This window comes from Triticum urartu, chromosome 7A (assembly GCF_056163025.1).
Source record: "Triticum urartu cultivar PI428250 chromosome 7A, HENAU_Tu73, whole genome shotgun sequence".
Lineage (NCBI taxonomy): Eukaryota > Viridiplantae > Streptophyta > Magnoliopsida > Poales > Poaceae > Triticum > Triticum urartu.
Window position 1 is genome coordinate 651925470 of NC_141879.1, and position 16306 is coordinate 651941775.

The 16306-nt window shown below is 40.9% G+C and overlaps 1 pseudogene; it reads left to right on the forward strand.

Annotated features, from left to right (window-relative positions):
• The first annotated feature begins 667 nt into the window (after positions 1 to 667).
• On the forward strand, positions 668 to 2220 carry LOC147961080 (uncharacterized; annotated as a pseudogene).
• The last annotated feature ends 14086 nt before the right edge of the window (positions 2221 to 16306 follow it).

The window sequence follows — 16306 nt, forward strand, 5'->3', positions numbered from 1 at the left end:
CACCAGCAACAATTCAAGTGGCAGTAGTAATGCATCAAGACCTGCAGCAAAACATAATTCTGCTGTGCCTGAACTAGTTGATTTGAATAAGCTCCCTCGCGATCCAGCTAAAAGGAAGCGAATGGCAGATTATCACCCCAACCAACGTGACGAGATAAGAAGGAAGTATTTGATTTGGGGACCTAATCAGCCCCGCAAGTTGGAATTTCCATACAGGGAGATTGGGAAGAAGAAAAAGAAGAGGAGATTCAATCCGGATTGGTATGATGATTATGCTTATTGGCTAGAGTACAGCGAGAAGGAGCACAAAGCCTATTGCTTATGCTGCTATTTGTTTAGGGACAACATTAAAGACAGCCACCATGGGCATGATGCATTTGTAGTAGAAGGTTTCAACTGTTGGAACAAGACAGAGAGATTTGTAACTCACGTCGGTGATCGTAACAGCTTTCACAACAGAGCACTCAAGGATTGCGAGGATCTATTAAAGCAAGATCAATCAATCCCTGCATCCTGGAATAGACAAAGCCAAACTGAAAAGAATGAGCATCTCATCAGGTTAAATGCCGCAATTGATGTTTGTCGATACTTGTTGCATCAGGGACAACCTTTCCGTGGCCATGATGAATCTAAAGATTCTGAAAATAAAGGAAATTACCTTGAGTTGATGGACTACACTATTAAGCAAAATGATGTTGTTGCTAAGGCATTCAAGAATGCTCCAAATAATAATCAAATGTTGTCTCCCAAAATTCAGAGAGATATTACCGAGTGCTTTGCAAAAGAAGTACTAGGCCATGTGATGAAAGAAATTGGTAATGGTGTGTTCAGCTTATTAGTTGATGAGTGTAGGGATGTTTCCGACAAAGAACAAATGGCGGTTGTTCTCCGATATCTTGATAAGTGTGGACTGGTCCAAGAGAAGTTTGTTGGTGTTGTTCATGTGGAGGAGACAACAGCTTCTTATCTCAAGTCTTGCATAGATTTATTATTTTCACAACTTGGGCTGAATCTTGAACAAGTTAGAGGCCAAGGTTACGATGGAGCAAGTAATATGTCTGGTGAGTTTAATGGTTTGCAAGCTAAAATTATGAATGAGAACAAATCAGCATATTATGTACATTGTTTTGCTCATAAACTCAACTTGGTTGTTGTGGCTATTGCAAAGAAGATATTCGAGGTCGGAGATTTCTTTGATATGGTTTCAGTTTTGCTGAATGTCGTAGGCGCGTCTTGCAAGAGAAAAGACCAACTTCGTGAGCATCACCAAGAAGAAGTGAGAAAAGCAATAGGATGTGGAGAGATTGCTACGGGGACTGGACTGAATCAAGAATTATCTCTTCAAAGACCAGGTGACACTCGATGGAACTCCCATTATAAAACACTGTTGGGTTTGTCCAAGATGTTCTCATCTATGGTCAAAGTACTAGAATATGTCGAGAAAGATGGCACAGATACCGGAAAGAGGCGGCAAGCTAGAGGTCTTCTAAAATATTTCCAGACCTTTGATTCTGCATTTTTCTTACACATGATGATGATGATATTAGCTTTAACAAATGGGCTATCAAAAACCTTACAGAGAAAGAATAAAGACATTGTAAATGCTATTTCAGACGTGGAATCAACAAAACGAGAGTTAGAAAAACTCAGAACCAATGAGGGGTGGGATTCCCTTATGAAGAAGGTATGTTGTTTTTGTGAGAAGCATGACATTCCAGTGCTTGACATGGAAGATGCCTATGTTAACCCAAAGAAGCCATGACAAAAGACTGGCATTAGCAATGAACATTATTATCGTGTTGACTGTTTCTTTGCTGTGCTCGATCTGTTAGGAGAAGAGTTTAATGACATATTTAATGAGGTAAATTCTGAGTTGCTTCTATGCATGCCTGCTTTGAGCCCAAGTGATTTATTTTGTCATTTTGACAAGGAGAAGTTACTGAAATTAGCAAAGTTTTATCCTGATGACTTCAATCACAAAGATATGGTGACTCTTGAGCATGAACTTGGACTCTATATAGATAATATACTCCATGATACAAGGTTTTCTAGCTTGGACAGAATAAGTGACTTGGCTAAACTGATGGTGGATACTAGGAAGAATCTCTCATATCCTTTGGTATATCGGCTTTTGAAGCTAGCTCTAACTCTGTCTGTTGCCACTGCCACTGTCGAGAGATGTTTTTCAGCGATGAAGATTGTGAAGAATGCTTTGCGTAACAAAATTGGTGATGATTATTTGAGCCATAGCCTAATTTGCTTCGTGGAGAAGGAGCTGCTGGACACAATTACCAATGAAGTGATTGTTGATCGTTTCTATAAGATGAAAGATCGTCGTGGGAGAAATGAAACGTAATGGTCTAATACCTTCCACCCTTTTTATATTTACCATCTCCATTGTATTCAAATGCATTGTCCTAGTCTGTGTTTTCTCTTCACAGGTAATGCCATTTGTCTTGGAGACAAATATTACCTTTTGCCACCTATGAAATCATTGGGATATAAAGCCTTCTTGTAAGATTTCTTCAGTTTAGTGCCAAACCTATCATGTTACTACTAGATGACGTATCACTTGTTGGCATTTATGTCAGACAAATATTATCTTTTGCTACATATAAAAACTGGGATATAAAGTGTAAGGTTTGTTTATTTTAATGGTAAATTTGTGAGGTTATTAGTGGATGAAGTATCTTCTGTTTTGAACGTGGATGAAGTATCTTATTGTTATAGGAAAAATGCTAGATTTTTTTATGCATGAAAAGTGCTATACGTTTATACGATTGTGTAAACATGTTCATGAGTTTTACATAGACGAGCGCCCCCAGTCAGTTTTTATCCTAGGTCCGCCCCTGGAGAAGGCTTTGAAGCCGTCACAGAGCTGGACCTCGACGCACACCCAGGCCCGAAGCTCAGTCGTGCACGGCCACCCTTGCGCGTCGGCAAAGTGGTCTAGGAGTGCCGCCGTGGAGCGAGCGAAACTGCAGTCCGCCTGCAGGCAGTAGCACGGGCAGCAGTGGGCGCACGGCACCCGGATGGACTCCATTAGCCTTTCCAATGCGATGTTCCGGCGACAGCCGCCGGTCAACCGGACGTGACACACATGGCACCTCCTTGCCGCCATCATCTTGTCGCGGCACCGTGAGCATATGGTATGACCGAAGCCACACTGCACCCGAGCAAAAATGACGTTCCAGTGTTATTGGTACACAAACTTGTGATGGATCGGCCTCGCATGGACGACGAGCATACGCACTTGGAAGACTGGTGCTTGAGAGGGAGGTAGCAGATGCCGCGGTTGATGGTATCGATGTCATCGACTATCACAGTATCATGTTTGCAAGCGCCATGCTCTTCGCCGCCGGCTCTATCGTACCTGGAACCCGAGATGGGCGTCGTTCTTGTTCTTCTTCTCTTGTTTTTTTCCTCTGGAAATACTAACCTCATCTCCACCCTCTTTGTGGTCTCGGGCCAACACCTTGAATCTGGAGGTGCCGCGGGCGCTCCTCTTGATGCCACAAACCCTCACCGCCGACTGCCTCACACGGATAGCCGTCCCGTCCCGCATCCTGACCTTGTACCGCACCGCACCGCCCCGCCGACACCAGCACCACCGATCCCCGTTTCCGACGCCACCCTGCCATCGCAAATTAAATAGGTACATGAATGCTTTTATGATGAGGTTTATTTGTCATGATGGGTATATGCTCGTGCGTTGCATCGGGCGTTGATTTTTTTAAGCGACAGGGGAACATATGGGAACACATCATGATGCAAATCACATAACAAAAAGGAGATTATGTTTTGGTTATGAAGCATAGAACTTCTAACAATTTGTCCTAAGATATACTAAAGCCAAAGAATATCATAGAGGGAAATCAAATTATCTGAACGACATGATGTTATTTCACAAAATAAGTTAAATGTACATTTAAAATTTACAATTGGTTATCTTTACATGTAAATAGAAAGGTGGGAGTCAATATTACAATACGCTTACCAAAAATGTTCCTCTATGAAAAATTGTCATGAAGAATCACCTACCAAGAATAAAAACTGAGAGCAAGTCTGCAAAATAACAAATTGTTAACAATATGTTCAGTAATATAAATCTCACTGTTCTTGCACACCCTTGATCATACCATTTTTCCCCTTCAGACTATACTCTCGTCTATGAACAGAAAAAAGAAAACCATAGAAACTAAATTCAAGTCTGCAGAATAACACAAAGCATCACTAACAGTTCAGTACCATGTGAATGGAGACATACCATACCATCCTTTTTACCTTCTGACTGCACTTCTATTTGTGAGAATTCCAGTAAGTAGATGGGCAATTTAGCAAAATACAACCATTGGAATATGGGAAGCCGTATAAACTGAATAATGTAGATAATATCACATGTGCATTATTGGCCTCTAAGATGGAACAAAACTGAATACTACCCAAAACAACACACAAATTTGACTGACACTTTCAAAATTTCATATCTCTCCTATACTACCTAATAAATTCAAGTTGTATACACCTTTTTCAATTGCACAAAAATTTAATTCAGCTTCTAAAGTCTGCAATACCCCCATAATTCAAAACAGTCTACAATACCCCCATTACTAACTCTAGTTCAGCAAATCCATGAGGAAGAGTCATTGGTGAGGATGGGCTAACTCCGCTATATACCATAACTATTCTCAACTACCATATCCAGAAAAAGTATTGTTAATTTGAGAGGATACCAAAATTGAGTTACAAATAGAAATAACGAAAGTAAAATGTCAAGCATAAGTAGTCTATTCAGAGGAATCATTTCCAAAAGCAATTTTGAGCCAAACACCAGAGCACAGCAAGTTGTGACAACTCACATCCCAAATGATAGCAGATTTATTTAAACTGCTAGTGGCATCACAGTACAAACGTTAAAACCAGTAGCATCACACAGGAACACTGTACAGTCAGTTCCTGCATGCATACCTGCCGGTAACCTTGCTGCCATCACCGCTCACACTCCTCTGTGTGTCCTTCATCGTCATCTTTCCTTCGACCTAATGCTTCGGCAACTCCAACAACACGTTGTTGCTCTAAGAAATCAGTGAACACCATGGAGAGGGGCGTACTTGGATCCTAAACTCCAAGCAAACAATTAATTTAAGATCCCTTGCACACATGCACACGCGCGCGCGCACACACACAGAGAGAGAGAGAGAGAGAGAGAGAGAGAGATCAGGGTATCCCAGGGTGAGGGATGAGAGAAGCCGACCTACGGAGCGCGGCGCCAGCTGTGTGTCGCCGCTGCCGCTGCAGAGATAACACGATCATCGCCGCAAGACGCAGAATCTGTTAGAGCTCGCTCGCTCGGAACCGGCGAGGAACGCCGCCGCCATGAACTTGGAGTTCAAAACCCCGCCGCTGGACCTCCTCCCGTGCCTCCTAGATCGTCTCCACACAGTCCCCAGAACAGGATCCGACCCCTACTCGCCTCCTCAGCCGGATCTGGCCGGAGATCGCCGCCGCCGCGCCCGGCGGCACGCGGCAGCGTGGCGGTGGGTGGCGGGGCACTAGAGGCAGCGCACTGGAGGTGGGGGTGGCACGCAGCAACGTGGTGGCGGGTGGCGGCGCACTGGAGGCGTGGGAGGGGTCGTGCGGGTGGAGGTTCTTTTTTTATTTTCTTTCTTAATTAGGAATGTAATGCGTGCTAATATTTATTGGGATGGAAGGAGATCAATGGGAGAAATAAATCGGAGAGGGAGGTAATTTGTTTGGAAAGTGATCTCCTGTATATGTATTATTTATGAATTCTTAATTACCAAATATTTACATGATTGAATTGAATTGACACCTGCCAAAGCAAGCATGAATAAATGGAAGAAGTATCAGACACGATTCGGTTTTAAGTGTGAAGAAGAAAAAATTAATGTGGGAGTGGTGGTGGGAGGTGAGACGAAAATAAACCGGACAAAAAAAACCAGACGAAAGTGGTGGGACTATTCAACCAACTCGTCCATTAGGAGTAGAGAGTAGCAAAAGGGCCCGTGCGTTGCAACGGGTAGAAAATAATTAAAATATGGAAATCAACCTATGATTAGATGGTTAGGAGGACAGTAATAACCATAGCCCACCAGAGTTCAAATTCTAGATTTGTCACTGGAGCTCATATTTTTCTGGATTTATTTCAGACATTTTAGCTATGTGCATTCAGTGGGAGCTAGACGTTCCCATCGACTATGAACGCGTCTGTGGTAACTTCATCACTCTCAAAATGATGTGTCAGTTCATTCTATCAGAGGTGCTCATATAGATAGGATGTGTGTGTGTCCATTCATAAGGGCGAATGTATGTTCATATGTACAAGTGTCTGCATTTGTACTATGTTTAAATATAATAATAATAAAAACGCAAACGCATGTGCTTGCTAAAACCGTACAGAACACTACTACACGCAATTATTTGTCACCTTATAAATAAAGAGTAGAACAAAAATTGTTGAAGAACATCTAAAAGGTATGTCATCTCATTCTTTATTCACACATGTTTTCTTTGATTTTCTTACACTACAACTGACACTAATAATGAGTGCGCCCAGTACTATTGTGTGAGAAACTACATTTGAATACTACAGGCTCTTCTATAGCATAGACATGAAAAAATCAGATCGAGCTATCGGCAAGGGAAAAGCTATATACAACGAACTTGTTTTGAGCAGCAGCCAGCCAGCCAGCTGGGCCAACTGGCCAGGCTGTCCCACCTAAGGCCCAGCCAGCCCCATAACCCTAGCTCATGGCCCAACCCCACTTCCTCACCTCCTGCCTCGATCCTGACCTTCAAGTGCAAATGGCAGCTAAAGAGAGCAACGTGAGCTAATTTTCTTCAAATTAATAGAAACTAATCAGTACAACATGCAGCGGCTACTGAACCTTATAAAAGAAACTTATGTTTTTTCATAGTGAGCTTAAGAACTTGTAGAATCTACAAAGATAAATTATTTGAATCGTAATAAAAACATATTATAGAAAATAAAAACTGCCTTGTTAACCCTAACTCACAGCCCGATCCCCACTTCCTCACCTCCTGCCTCGATCCTGACTTTCAATTGTAAATGGCGGCTAAAGAGAGCAACGTGAGCTAATTTTTTTCAAATTATTAGAAACTAATCAGTACAACATGAAGTAGCTACTGAACCTTATAAAAGAAATTTTTGTTTTTTCATAGTGAGCTTAAGAACTTGTAGAATTTACAAAGATAAAAATATGTGAATCGTAATAAAAACATATTATAGAAAATAAAAACTGTCTTCTTAACCCTAGCTCACAGCCTGATCCCCACTTTCTCACCTCATGCCTCGATCCTGACCTTCAAGTGCAAATGGCAGCTAAAGAGAGCAACGTGAGCTAAAATTTTTCAAATTAATGGAAACTAATCAGTACAACATGAAGCAGCTACTGAACCTTATAAAAGAAACTTCCGTTTTTTCATAGTAAGCTTAAGAACTTGTAGAATCTACGAAGATAAAATATGTGAATCGTAATAAAAACTATTATAGAAAATAAAAAATGCTTTGTTACTATTACTTTTCTTTTGAGAATCTGAATTTGTATGTTTAAGAAATTTCTTTTTCGCTTTATTCCGTCTCCTAAAACAAAGCAGTATAAGAAAGTATTCCCTCCGTCCGGAAATACTTGTCATCAAAATGAATGAAAATGGATGTATCTAGAACTAAAATACATCTAGATACATTCATTTCAATGACAAGTATTTTCGGACGGAGGGAGTACTGAATTTTGCAAATGAATCGGATGAGTAACTTGTTTTTTCTTTATATGTTCTCCTCAATTGATTTAGAAAAAAAAGAATAAATGAATAACATTTAGATGGAAACAGTCATTTCTTATCCTAAGCCATGGATGCATCATGCAGGACCAATCTGTGTAGAATGGAGAAGAAAGCTCATCAGCTAACATAAAAAATGGAGGAACTCGTATGGCATATGGGGCCTACATGTAGTAACGTATATCCACTCTGAATCTAACATATAAAGATCAAAGTCTCCTCACCATGACTCGCTGGAGTTATGTATGTACGTAGCGGCTGCCACTCCATGGCCACCAGATCCCTACCGCTGTAGTATCAATTCCTTGTCACCATGATCAAGGGTACCTAGCAGCAGCATACATGAGCATATGTACATATCATGAAGCAATTGTAATCAGCAAGCAGCAGCCTTCTCTGTGTTCTCTGTATAGATGTGTAGTAACCAAGCAGCAAAATGAACAAAATGCAGCAGCGGGCTACTGCTCTCCTCTCTGATCTCTCTATATGCAATAGTAGTATAGCAGAACATCAAAATTAGCAACCGCAGAGCAATCTCGAAAAAATAGTAGGAATATAATTAAAAATATTCTAATGTGTTTATTTTGGCATATCGGAACATTCAGTGTGTATATCTGAGTTCTACACCAGCTATAATGGCTGCCAATCTTGGTTAAGTACTGATCAAGTAGCATTCGGCTGAACAAAAGCAATAAACTTCAGTCTTTCTGTCCAGAGAAAATTAGGAATAATAGTGAGCAAAGCATATGAACATATCTCATTATTCAAAACTTAAGTTAACAGATCTACAATGTGCATCCTTGTGCACAACCCATCTCTAAGAAATTGTTTGGAACATCATTTATAGATATTTATTAGCAGAATTTAAGCTATAACATTGTAGGCAATACAAAGGAATTCAGATGTAAGCTGAATCTTCCTTGAACTTTCAGGCCTGGCCACTCCGACCCCTTAGTCATTAGTTTAAAGTTCAAAACTGGTGATAGAATTGGACGATGGCGTACCTTGGATGGAGCACATGCCGACAGTGTTTCAGCAAACTAAGTGGAGCAGCGAGATTGAAAGCTTCGAGCGCAACTGGAACTGATGCCAGACGGTGTACATGAGGAGTTTACCTGAGCCGATTGCACTCATCCCTTGTCCCGCACTTCCATCTTGTTGAGTCATCACAGCTACTGTTCTCCTGTTCGTATCTATTGCATCATGCAGCCATGCAAATCATATCAGGACAATGTAACAATCAATGATTTAATTAGCATGGCACAAAGAGTCAGATCGACCCATAATCAATATGTCACGGCATGCATGTATCATGAAGATGAATCAAGCAAGGATATATTACATACCTCGAACTCCACCGCGGCGGAATCCATCTGCCCAAGCATAGTTATCGCCGTTGGTCGCTCTGTGCTTGTCCTCCACACTCGAGCCAGTCACCGTCTATGCCAAGGCAGCCCACACCGTATGGAAGAATCGAGATGGAGAAATTGTACAGTGAGAAAAGATTTTCAGGCACACACACCTTGGCCCAGGGTGGATGGCCATTGTCTCGCTTGTCCTCGGCGTCCGGCAAGGCCCAGTACGCCGTCCTGGCATGGCGGCGAGCGGCAGGGGAGGAGGCCTGTGGTGGCTCGGCATCACGTGCGGGCCGTGGATCACCTTCTGCTTTTTCATCTTCCTCATGAACCCCACCATCACCCTTCCTACTCGCTCTCCTAGGAAATCCACCTCAAATCCCATGGATTCCTAGCGGGGATCACTCGAATCTACCGCTGGTTACTTTTGGGGCCGGCGGGCTTGAAGATTGTAGGCGGATTGGGTGCCGGCGGGCTTGAAGATTGCAGGAGCTGGTTGGAGACCGAGAAGGCTCAGGGTGGCGCAGGAGAAGATTTGGGCGGATGGAGAGGGGAAGGAGATAGAATTGCAAAGGGCCGGGGAAGAAGATTGGCCGCGCGGCGGCGCCGTGCTTGTAGGCATCGAGGAGGAGAGCCCGTGCTGGTTTATTTCTTTTTACAAATCAAAGGACAAACGAAAACTGTTACAGACGAATTTATGAGCAAGTTAGAATAGTACCACCTTTATGAGCAAGTTAGAATAGTACCACCTCGTTTATATTACAATTTTGTCTATACAAATCGTAAAGCGTATTATGACATAAGAAGAAAGCGTATTATGACGGTGAACCCACAGAGTCAATCCGTGCTTTATTATTAGGGATAGACTAGCACATACGCCCGTGCGTTGCAACGGGGTAATAAAGATTGACATTATTCTACTGACAAACTCAATCACAATACCTGTATGAATTTCATAGAAATTTTGTTAAAAAAATTCCAACTAACTCAACCATACAATACCCATTTGTGAAAAAATTCCAGCTAGGTTGACCATGTTTATAATACACACATCCTGATCTTTTATCAAAACCACAGAGGTAAGTAAATTCCTATAACTGTAGATAAAACTGCAATATATCCACCTAGATGAAATTGTATTACATCAATTTGTGCACACTCATTGCTCCAAAAAGATTGAGATGTAGTTACCTAACAGAAGTTGACTTCCAACATGAATTCAGTCAATTGCTTGGTATCACCTATACATACAAAAAGAGAAAAGGTCATCAGTCATTTTCCTACATCTTTATATGTCATCTTTCTAGCACAGATGCCTGTGCGCTGCAACGGGAGTAACTTTTGGTGTGGATTCAAATTTAGCGAGAATTGTTCGATTTTGTTCATTTCATCAACTTGCTGGGCGCGCACCTTCTTCTAGTCAACTTTGACAAATCCCCCCTTCTTCTGCGCAACTGTAACAAATTATATATCTATATCGATAGAGGAAGGTAAAAAAAATTGAAAAAAAATCCAGTTCACTCCATATCTTAAAAAGTCACAAATATGGTTTCTCACCCCGCCAAAAAAGGTTACTTTCCTCTCTAATGATTGCTCTTGTCATAGTGTAAACATAATGTAATTGTCGTCGTGTCTGCCAGAGTTTCACTAAAAGGAAAAAAAGAAAATTAGCTAAAATCAGGAACCGAGGAAGAAAATTATGGAACTTAGAAACTTTTTTCAAAATTGTACAATTAAAAATCTTGATTTTATCTAAAAATCAGATTAATAACAGAAAGTTCAAGTATAAAATAAAATAATTTAATGTTGGATTTCCTACTAATTAATTTTATGACATGCATATATATGCCCGCTTTTTAAGTAGGAAGGCAATCGGCGACAATAATTATCCCCGCGTGCATGTTGCTTTTTTTTAGATCTGCATCTCCGCTTTTAAGTAGGAAAGCAATCAAGCTGCACTAATTAAATCATTGCCTTCCCGTGGAGTCAACTTCTTCATTTGCCTTTTTTTTCTTGGCGTTATTCCTTCCTTTCTTGTCTTTCTAATTGCCGATAATCATTTATTTCTTAGATTCTCGGGGCAGCTATGTTTATTTTTCAATAAATTCATAACCTAACACATTCACGGCTTTAGCCCAGTCGGTTGTGCACGTTGAGATGAAACAGCAGGTCATGAGTTCGCTCCCCATGAAAATCAACTAATAATTTTTAAAAAAATCAACTAATTTTTGCGCTGCGCTCCTCTACAATCTCGGCCCATATGCAAGGGCAAAGTTGTTGCTCAGAATCTAGGCCCATGTAGGGCAAAGCCCATGACGATAGGAAAACACACAAGAAATTCACAGCCTAACATGTGCATGGCTTTAGCCCGTTGGTTTTGTACGTTGAGATGAAAACAGCAGGTCGTGAGTTCGATCCCCATGAAAATTAACTAATTTTTGCGCTGCGCTGTCATTGCTCACAATCTCGGCCCATGTGGGGCAAAGCCCATGACGGTAGAAAAAGGTAATTTATCGAATATATATCGATGGCAATATTAGTACCACCTTGTGTATATGTCTTAAATTCAAACTGAAAGCGTAAATTTACAGAAAAAAAGCGTATTGTGACGGTGAACCCACGGAGTCAATCCGTGCTTTATTATTAGGGATAAACTAGCACATATGCCCGTGCGTTGCAACGGGAAAGACAATTAGAATGTCTACCAAAGCACTAAGCACTCATCAACGCGACTCTACAACACCAGACGGTGCAACCTGGCAGCAACCGAGAGGTGCATGCCAAGGTCTAGCAGAAATGTATATTAGTCAGGCATTAAAAACCATGATAGGCATGCGATATTTTTGATATGCTGTTTTGTCCGACAATTTATTGACACCATACATGAATAATTCAAAGTTGAACAAAACCATTATATTGAAATCTACTTCATCCCTTTCAGTTTCTTAAGGCTATCTTAGGAATTTGAGCCAACCCACTTTGTCCAATTAATACACTTGCCTTTTCTCTTGAAAAATAGATTAGCTGTTAAAAAAAAGGACGAACTCACTTGCAAGAACAACACCAGCCCATGCACGCTCACCCCTCGCTGAAGCTTCTTGGAAATTAGAAAATAGCACCCACAAATCCGTCCAAGATTTTATTTAGAAGAAAAAATCTCAAGGGAGCAACATAATTTTGGGACGGAGGGAGTATGTCCAGCTTCGTTTACAGCTAGCAACTCTAACTCACCCCTCAATGTTCATGTTTATCTTCAGCCTCTCCCACAATCCCACACCTCATCGTGTTTTCTTTAAGAAATCCCACACCTCATCCTTTATTTATTAACCAAGGAGCTTGTTGATTGTCTACTCATTGGTGCATATAAATTGTAATGATTTCATGAACAGTAGCAAGGCGGGACTACTAATTCAAAGGTTGCTGGTTGTATATATAGCCTTAAAAAGAAAGGACGTATCCTGAGTTCGATCCGCAGGAGTAATAATATTTTACGTATTCTTGAAGCCCACTCACATGGTGCGTTGTGCAGGCCCATCAACACGTTGCGTTCGATCCGCTGGATTACATGACGCGGCCCAAGTAGCGCTAGTGGCTTCTGTGCCAATAAAATATACGAAGTCCAGGTTTAATTCAATATAAGTACATAACGTTCGCTGCATTTATCAAAGAGACTTGTGGTAGGTGAGTTGGCTAGTTCGTTGTGCTTTGGACGTAGGGACCCAGGTTCGAATTTGTATCTTGTAATTTTTATTAGTACGAATTTTGATGCATACGATGTGGTTTCCCGAATTAGTACCACCTCGTATATATGTTTTAAATTCAAACTGAAAGTGTATATATGTGTTCCCCGAATTGTGAGTCAATCCGTGCTTTATTATTAGGGATAGATTATATATCATTATTATTATTATTATTATTATTATTATTATATTATTATATATATATATATACTAGGGATAGATTAGGGAAAGATTTATATTTGATTTATTACAGGCAAATCGCCTACTACTTTTGCTAAAAAAGCCCCACATTCAGGCACGTCTTAAAACCAAATGCAAAGGCCGGGGGCACGCCTCCATTTCCAAAAAAAAATGCATCATCATGATGCAGAGGCCGGGGACACGTCTTCATTTCCAAAAAAATAAAATTCAGGCACCTCTTAAAACCAAATGTTTGCTCGGTACTCTGGTATGAGGTTTCACATTCCATTTGAAAACCAACTCGCTCGAAGTGAAGGGAAGGAGGCAGGTGAGGAGGCGTGGGGGGAGAGAGGAGCCATGGATTAACCAATCTCCCAATGGTAGTGTTTTTTGGCTTCTTGGCACTTGGCAGCAAGTTCTGTTCAACAGCTGTTCTTCTCAACTTAGTCGACTTCGAAACGTAATGGTTCGTCTAATGCTTCATGCTCTCTTTGTCGAGAGAGAGAAAACACTGAACATATTTTCTTTAAATGTGTCCTGACCTGGCTGGGTTGGAGCTGTGTTCAATCATGGTTGGACACTAACTGGAACCCACTTCTTCGAACTTTTGGCTGTGTGCATCTAGTTATCCAGAGGCCGGGTGATTTTTGATACGATTGTATCAACTCGATATTTCAATTCAATGAAAAGCCCTTTATCGGAAAAAAAACTGGAACCCTTCTGGATTCACGGATCAGTTTGAATGCACTTAGAATTATCTGGGCTAGTTTGTTCGTGTTTTCTACCTTTTCTATAAAGAAAGTCTCTCCAACTACATGCTTCGAAAGACTTTGTTTCTCATCGTTAGGGTTGCAAGAAAAGCTCGAGGCTCTGAGCCATTCGAGATCGACTCGTTTTTCTTCTCAACTCGAAAAGAAATGAGCTTGGTATGAACATTTTATGTATCTTGATCTATAAATAAGTTGATCTTGAGCCAACACTAGCTCGCCCAATTTTAGCTCGATAACCCGGTGTCATATAATTATATTACATAATTTTCATATATATTAAAATTAAATGGAATAATTCTTTACCAAGGGAGGAGAAAATTTCACGCGGAGAAAATTATGATGTGTACTTTTTTTGTCCAAACATGGAAGCTTAATTAATTGCGGAGAAAATTCAGCCCCGGTATGGTATATGGTCAGCCGTGTGTTAAACATTATGTTATTTCACCCAAAGTTTGAGAGCAGACGCACCTTCGTTTCTTCTATTGCAAGTTCATCCATGATCTCTTGCTATTAAGAAAGTACAAGTCTTCTATTGAAACAAAATAAGTTGAATAATGATTTTTTATGTTGTGTTGTCGCCTATCTTCTTTTAAAATTTATCTTAGAATACTAAAATATCATTTTATTTAGTTCGAAACTAGTTCGAGATCGACTCAAGATAATTACAAGCTGAGCACGAGTCACTTTCAACATCTCGAAACTTTAGCTTCGTTTGATTTGAGCTCACTTAAATTTTAGTATAAGTTGATCTGAGCCTAATCCAGCTCGCTCAAACTCAACTTGTTTGCAGGGGCAAATCTATGTGTAAGCTGTGGGGTCTAGCTATGCGCGGACCATGAAGATCCATGCAGTCCAACATTCACTACTGGAAAATAACGAGTAGGTGCTCCTCCTTGACATTCACGATCGGTCGGGCGATATCTGCATATGATATATGTACGTATGTATGTATATGTACGAGCTGAGCGACGAGAGAGGGGATTAATTTACAGCTTCTATGTGTCGAACTTGCCGGAGACGAAGTTGTACTACCAGGGCCGCAAGAGAGAAGAAGCTTGAGCGTTCCGTTGGCCACACCCTCCTTGACGAAAAGGTAGGTGCCAAGGTTTTCGAGGGACACATTGACGGCCTCTTGTGGAAATGAAACAGCTACAATAATGAACCACGCTACAGTGCCATGAGCACTATCGTCACCCGCTAGTGAGATAGCGCTACATGGACTGGTCCAGGTGGGAGCTGCGTGCGTCGGTGTCACTATTTGTCGCAACCAACGGCATGTACGAGCCCAAATACTATTTGGCACCCCTCTGCATGAGTTACAGGCTTGCAGCTCCCTCCACAAACGGAGACACACCCCCTTTGTCATGGACACGTCCTATTTACTTCCTCTGTTTTTAAATATTTGTCTTTTTAGAGATTTCAAATAGACTATTCTATACGGATGTATATAAACATATTTTAAAATATAGATTCACTCATTTTACTTCGTATGTAGTCACTTATTGAAATCTCTAGAAACACAAATATTTAGGAACGGAGGGAGTATTTATTAGGAGTTCCAACGTTCGCAGGCCGCTGGTGCAATACGGTTCTGAGAAGCTTCTAAGAGCATTACTAGTAGAACCCTCAAACCCTCAAACCCTCACTAGTGTTTTAAGGGTCCAAAAATGATCTTTTTGTACACTTTTATGGGTTAAAAAACAGGGGCAAAGATTAGAACCCTCAAACCCAACCCTTATAACGGAATATTCCCCATGAACGACGTCGTCGTTGCACGCGGGAGGTCGATGGGGCGGCCGCCGGCGACAGGGGCGACTAGCAGCGGCGGTCGCGGGCGTGGACGCGGGAGTTGGGAGGATTTTTCCCTCCCGCGCGAGTATAACCGCCAAATGAGGGTTGGGGTAGGTTTTGCTCCCCAACCCTTACTTTTGAGGATTGGGAGAGGGTTTAAGGGTTGGACCTTTTAAAAAATTTAAGGGTTTAAGGTTTAAGGGTTTGTAGTCTACGGCTTTTTTTCAACGAAAACTGTAAAAAAGCAGTTATTTTTAGGGGTTTGAGGGCTCTACTAGTAATGCTCTAATACCTTCCCAGTCTGGTTTTCTTTCTATTTTTTTCATTTGGTTTTCCTTGCTTTGTTTTATTATTATTATTATTCTTCATTGTTGTTTGCTTATTTTATTCCCCTTTTGTCAACATTTTAATACATGGGAATCTCTTGTTCAAACATGTGTACTTTTTAATATGCGCAAACTTTCTTTTTTGCAATCTTTTTTTCAAACTCATTAACCTTTTTCATATCTGGAACATTTTTTACATTTTCTATATTTATGCCAATTAGTGAAATGTTTTCCGCATACTTGGACTTGTTCAAATTAATGAACTTTTTTTCCAAATAATGAACATTTTTTAATTTGTTGAGCTATTTTCCCAAACTTGTAAA